The 6,130-nt window shown below is 55.1% G+C and overlaps 1 long non-coding RNA gene across 1 annotated transcript; it reads right to left on the minus strand.

Annotated features, from left to right (window-relative positions):
* Nucleotides 1-210: 210 nt before the first annotated feature.
* Nucleotides 211-2,168, minus strand: LOC120968825 (uncharacterized). Its single transcript, XR_012190149.1, has 3 exons — nucleotides 1,408-2,168; nucleotides 1,001-1,314; nucleotides 211-925 (listed from the first exon to the last, which is right to left on the minus strand). It is a non-coding gene; the product is annotated as an uncharacterized lncRNA (long non-coding RNA).
* Nucleotides 2,169-6,130: the final 3,962 nt, after the last annotated feature.

The following is a 6,130-nucleotide window of genomic DNA, read 5'->3' on the forward strand; positions in this document are numbered from 1 at the left end:
TGCTATAGCTTATTCAGCCGGACCTGTTGCCGTCTGCGACGGCAAAGGCCTTTGCCGTCAGCCATGGCAGCCAGGCATACGAGGGGCTAGTCTTTGTCCAGCCGCGTGGAAAAAGGCATCGTAGTTCGGATTGCCGCACATGCACCAGGGGCTAGTACTTAGCCCCACCGTCAAACTCCTATGGCTAAGTGAAAGTAATAAAGCCGCATAGTCTGATTGCCTGGTTCACCCCGCGGATGCCTCCTTTATGGACCAAGACGTTGGATAAACTGCACTCACGCGTTATGCCGAACACCCCTGCAACATCTGCGTGGGGGCTGAAGCCGATGACTGGCCACTTTTAGAATTAAACGGCCGCACAGGAGGAAATTGCTTAAGATAAAACGCGCAAATATATTAAAAGCATGGGATCATAACATCGTTTTTACAACTCGAACCATCTAATCAAATATCACGTCCTTAGAACACTGGCCCTCTACTATTCGGGCCCCTGCCAGGACGTCTTCAAACTACCTCTCCGGCTTCCGTTGGTCTTTGCCTTCAGGCGGGCCTGCGGTCGCCACATCGGTGGCCATCATCTTTGCCCAGTGCATCTTGACGTAGGTGAAGGCCATCCGAGCACCCTCTATGCAGGCCGAGCACTTCACAGCATCAATCTGGGGCAGCGCATCGACGAGCCGCTTTACCAAACCGAAGAAGCTACTGGGAATGGGTTCGGCTGGCCAAAGTTGGACTACTAGATCCTTCATGGCCAAACTGGCCACCCTATGCAGCTCCATCAGCTGCTTCAGCTGGTCGTTCAGGGGCGTCGGGTGCTCCGGTGCAAGATACTGCGACCAGAACAGCTTCTCGGTCGAGTTCCCCTCCTGGGCTCGGAAGAACTGAGCGGCATCGGCGGCACCCCTCGGAAGATCCGCAAACGCGACTGGAGAACTCCACACTCGAGTAAGCAAAGCATATCTTTGACCTCCAGAAATACTCTGCAAAAGAAAGGCCTTACCAGGCGCTATCTGCTTCGCCTGACGGATCTCTTCGCGAGCACTCTGGGACTCGCCCACGCCTCTTTCGCCTCCTGGAGGGCTTTGGCGAGTTTGGGCGATTGGGCCGAAGTCTTCTCCTCCAAATCTTCGCATTTGCTGATGGCATCCTTCAGCTCCTGCTCGACTTCGGCCACACGAGCTTCGTGTGGGCGGCGGGCGGCTTCCTCGGTCTTCAGTTCTGCAACCACTTTGTCAGCGGCTGCCTTGTTTGCCTTCGCCTCTTTCTGGGCCTGGGCAAGGGCGCCTTTGAGGGTTTCGACCTCGGCTGCACCAACTATGCTCATAATCAAAGCATGAAATGAGTTAATCTCTTAATATACATATCACTTCTGATATACGACTAAGCTTGTAAACACTGTACGCATACCTTGCGTCTCGTCGAACTGCTTGTTAACGTGGTTGATCTCTTCATCGGCCAGCTGAAGCTTCCGATCCGCGGCATGGGCGGTCGCCGCCAACAGGGAAGCATGTTACAATAACAGAATAGTATGTTAACTATCCCGAATATTATACGGATCCTCTGTCTGGTTTCTTTGAAACCAGACAGAGCCCCAGGGGCTACAGTCTATACACAGGTATATTCCTCTATATGAAAAGTTTTCGAACATTACGTCGCATACCTTAAAAGCCTATCAGTAAGCTGTGGAAGGCTTCGTTCAGTTCGCTCTTAGCAGACTGAACCTTCTCCACTACCGTGCCCATCAGTGTGTGGTGCTCCTCCATGATGGAAGCACGTTGCAGTGCTTTCGCTAGAGCGTTCGGCGCCTCCGGATTAGTGGAGGTCGCCGATGGAGCCGATGCTCCTCCCCCCTATTTCAAAGGGGGTTGCCCACCTGATCCCGGAGCCGCATTGGTTTCCGGAATGGTGTCCGGTTGGGGCCCGGATTGTTGGGGGTCCCCACCGTCAGTCTCATAGGGGTCGCCTCCCCTATGTCTTCGGCGACCGAGGCATTAACCTCGGGCGCCTTCTCGACAGCCTCACCCGCACCTCCTCGGCCAGGAGAGGTCCTTCGGGATAACACCTCGGTGTCATCCATGGTGACAGGCAAGGAGGCTCGTGGCGGTGTCTCGTTCTCTGCCATCTCGGGCGGCAGAGAGCTCCCCTTCGATAACGGAATGTTCAGAAGCTCGCATGGAGGGCTGAAAGGCACATATCAAAACGGCTTATATAATAGAAATGGAGGATTAAAGATAAACAATGAGTATCCAAATACTTACGATTCGGCCAGGGGATTCGCCCTTGGAGGCTTCTTGTGGACTAGTTTGGACTCTGAGTCCGAACTGTCCTAGAGAATCACTTTCCCCCTCTTGACCTCTTCCTCTTCCTCCCCTTGCGGGGGGGTCGCTTTGCACCTCCTCCTCCTCCTCTTCCTGCTCGTCTCCCTCGTGTGAGGAGAGGGCTTCGGTCTCTCCGGACACTGCGTCCGAAGGACCTTTGTTGCGGGGGCCGCCCTTGGCCTCCTTGCCCTTCTTCTTCTTGGCCTTCTTCTCTGGCGCCGGATATGGCGCCGAGACCAGCATCCCTATTAGCTTGGGTATGGCCGGATCCTCAGGTAGCAATGCTGGACAGTTGATCCGCTCCGCCTTCGCCATCTAGCCCTGTACGGAAAATAGGTATTATAAACTTTATTATATCCGAAGTATTAACCAGATGAGTCTCGGACGGATTATGGTCACCGCTGAGGCCGGATTCTTGATGTCAAGCCCGATGTCCTCGGTCTTCTGCGGCCAATTTTTCTAGGCATTGAAGAGCTGCTTCCATATATCTTCGTGCGTAGTGCCGAAGAAGTGCTTCAAGTTTTGGGGCCCCTCCAGATTGAACTCCCACATGGGGGAGGCTCGGATTGGCAGGGAAGGGTGCGGCGGACGAGCATCACCTGAATCACGTTTGTGAGACCGGTGTTTTCCCCTAGCACACTCGTGATGCGCTTGTGCAGCATCTGCACTTCCGGCTTAGACCCCCAGTCAAGGCCCTTGGTGGTCCACGAGGTGAGTCTCGTGGGGGGACAGGATCTGAAATCAGGTGTGGACGCCCAGTTGGCTTTGCGGGGTTCGGTGATATAGAACCACTCCTGCTGCCACACCTTGACAGTCTTGACGAAAGCCCCTTTGGGCCAGACGGCGTTGGGGAGCTTGCTTACCATAGCGCCGCCGCAGTCCGCATGCTGACCATCGACCACCTTCGGCTTCAGATTGAAGACCTTGAGCCATAGGCCGAAGTGTGGGGGATGCGGAGAAGAGCCTCACACACGACGATGAACACCGATATGTGGAAGAAAGAATTTGGGGCTAGATCGTGGAAATGTTGCCCGTAGTAGAACATGAGCCCCCGGACGAAAGGATGGAGGGGAAACCCTAGACCTCAGAGGAAATGGGGAATGAATACAACCCTCTCGCCGGGCTCCAGAGTGGGGATGACTTGAGCCTCGTTAGGGAGCATGTGCGCGATCGCTCCGGAGCTCCTTGATGTCCTTCTAGGTGACAGAGGAGGCCTCCCACTTTCCCTTGGAATCGGATCCAGACATGGCTAGGGAGGTTGGAGGCGGTGGGAAAGATTGAAGTTTCGGGCGCTGGAGCTCAGAGATGGGAAGGCAGGAGTTTGAAGAAGTCATGAGGGAGAAAGGAGGAATCTTTGTACTGTTATAGGCAGTGAAATACCAAACGCCCCCCTCTCAAGCCTTAAAACACGCCTGTTCCCAAAGAGATCGTGCGAACGGCACGGTTGGATTACCCAAAACCATATTAATGGGAATCCCGTAATGGGCGGGCACGATCTATGTTTTGACAAGATGTGCCAATGGAGGCTATGCCTCGAAACACGAAACAGGAGCGTAAAAACGGTTAATGTTAAAGAGCGAGATGTGACGCTTCGCCGAAAAAAGTTTTCAGTAAAAGACATTGGTTTATTTTGATATCCTGCCTTCATGGCTAAGGGTTATATTAACTATATGGATACGGATACATTTCCTTTGTGCAGAGAGTTATCCTAAAATGTTCAGGAGAAGGAACCCGCCATGCGACGCCGAAGACAATCTGTGTGCCGAACACATCGTCATCAAAGACTCGTTCAGGGGCTACTGAGGGAGTCCTGGATTAGTGGGTCCCTGGTGTCCGGGCTATTTGATATGGGTCGGATTGATGGGCCGTGAAGATAAAAGCAGAAGACTTTTCCCCCGTGTCCGGGTAGGACTCCTGTGTGTGCGTGGACTACAAGATTAGTGTCCGGATAAACTATTTCCTTCCTCTGCAAACCGACTATGTATAACCCTAGATCCCTCTGGTGTGTATATAAACCGGAGGGTTTAGTCCATAGAGATCATCAGAATTCTCATAGGCTAGATGGCTAGGGTTTAGCCATTACGATCTCGAGGTAGATCAACTCTTGTAACCCCTATACTCATTGAATATAATCAAGCAGGACGTAGGGTTTTACCTCCTTTAAGAGGGCCCGAACCGGGGTAAACATTGTGTCCCCATCGTCCCTTGTTACCATTGATCCTCAGACGCACAGTTCGGGACCCCCTACCCGAGATCTGCCGGTTTTGACACCGGCAGCGTCCTCACCGTGGCGGGGGACACCAAGGAGGCGCTCTCGGCCCTCAAGCTGGCCTTCAGGGCCGCAGCGGCCGCGCGGCCAAGCGGAGTGGAAGCCCCGGAAGGCCGGGGGGATGCACCAACTGAGAAGAAGCAATTATTCTCTCAAGATCGGGCTGAGACGAAGCAGGTGCCGGTCGACAAGGACGGGGCGTCAGGCTCCACCTTCACCATAGGCGTCGGCCTCCCTCCAGACCAAGAAAAGGCGTTGGTCAGCTTCCTACGCACGAACAAGGATGTGTTCGCGTGGGAGCCCAAGGATCTGGTCGGGATCTTGAGGGGGATAATCAAGCACCACTTGAGGGTGTGCCCTAACGTGCGGCCGGTGAAACAGAAGGCGTGGCGGCAGTCCACGGAGAAGCAGTCGTTCATCGTTCAAGAGACCCGCAAGCTGCAAGAGGCCGGTGTCATTCGGGAGGTGCAGTATCCAGAATGGCTCGCAAACCCGGTTATTGTCACAAAGAAAGGCGGGAAGGAGCGCATGTGCGTCGACTTCACCAACCTCAACAAGGCTTGTCCTCAAAACCCCTTCCCGCTTCCACGCATCAATCAGATCGTCGACTCCACCACCGAGTGCGACTTGTTGTGCTTCTTGGACGCCTTCTCGGGCTATCACCAAATCAAGATGGCAGTGCAAGATGTTGAGAAGACGGCTTTCTTGACCCCGTGCGGGGTGTACTGCTACACTTGCATGCCGTTCGGGTTGCGTAATGTCAGAGCAACCTTCCAGCAGCTGATGCACATCGCTTTGGGCCGGCAACTCGGGAGGAACGCCGAGGCATACGTCGACGACATAGTGGTAAAGTCTCGGGAGGCAAGGACCACTACTGGAATCAGGATCTTTGTCGTCAGCCAGCTCTTTGCCGTCTGCTAGCTGACGGCAAAGAAGGTCTTTGCCATCAGCTTAAAGAAAGCTGACGGCAAAGAAAGAGCGGACGGCAAAGAGGGTGTTTGTTGCCAGCCTGCTCTTTGCCGTGTGCTAGCTGACGGCAAAGAGGGTGGGTGGCAGACTAATGAGAACGACCTAACGGCCACTTTCTTTGCCGTCTATCTGCAGATGGCAAAGAAAGTGGTCGTTTTAATGGCCGTTTCCCCCTGACCCCACCCCACTAGGTAGGTTCTTTGCCGTCTGCCAGCATACGGCAAAGAGCTGTGACCTAAGTGAAATAGGGCCGGCGCCCGCGCCCCACCCCCCCTCACTCTCTCTCTCTCTCTCTCTCTCTCGGCCCTCACCTCACCCGCGCCACCGTCGCCGTCCCTGACCGCCCCCGCCGCCTCGGCACCCCACCCCTCAATCCAGTTCTGGATCGGGTCGTGCCCTGACACGCCCCGCCGCCATCCGCCATGCCCGGCACTGCCCCGCCCCGTCACCGCCTCCTCCTCGCCTCGCCCGTCGCCTCCTTGCCCCTCCTTCGCCCTGCACGTCACCGCCCGAGGCCTCTGCCTCGCCTCGCCGACGTCGACGCCGTCGCCAAACGCTGCCACCTCACCGCGTT

Source organism: Aegilops tauschii, chromosome 7 (assembly GCF_002575655.3).
Source record: "Aegilops tauschii subsp. strangulata cultivar AL8/78 chromosome 7, Aet v6.0, whole genome shotgun sequence".
In the NCBI taxonomy this organism is placed as follows: domain Eukaryota; kingdom Viridiplantae; phylum Streptophyta; class Magnoliopsida; order Poales; family Poaceae; genus Aegilops; species Aegilops tauschii.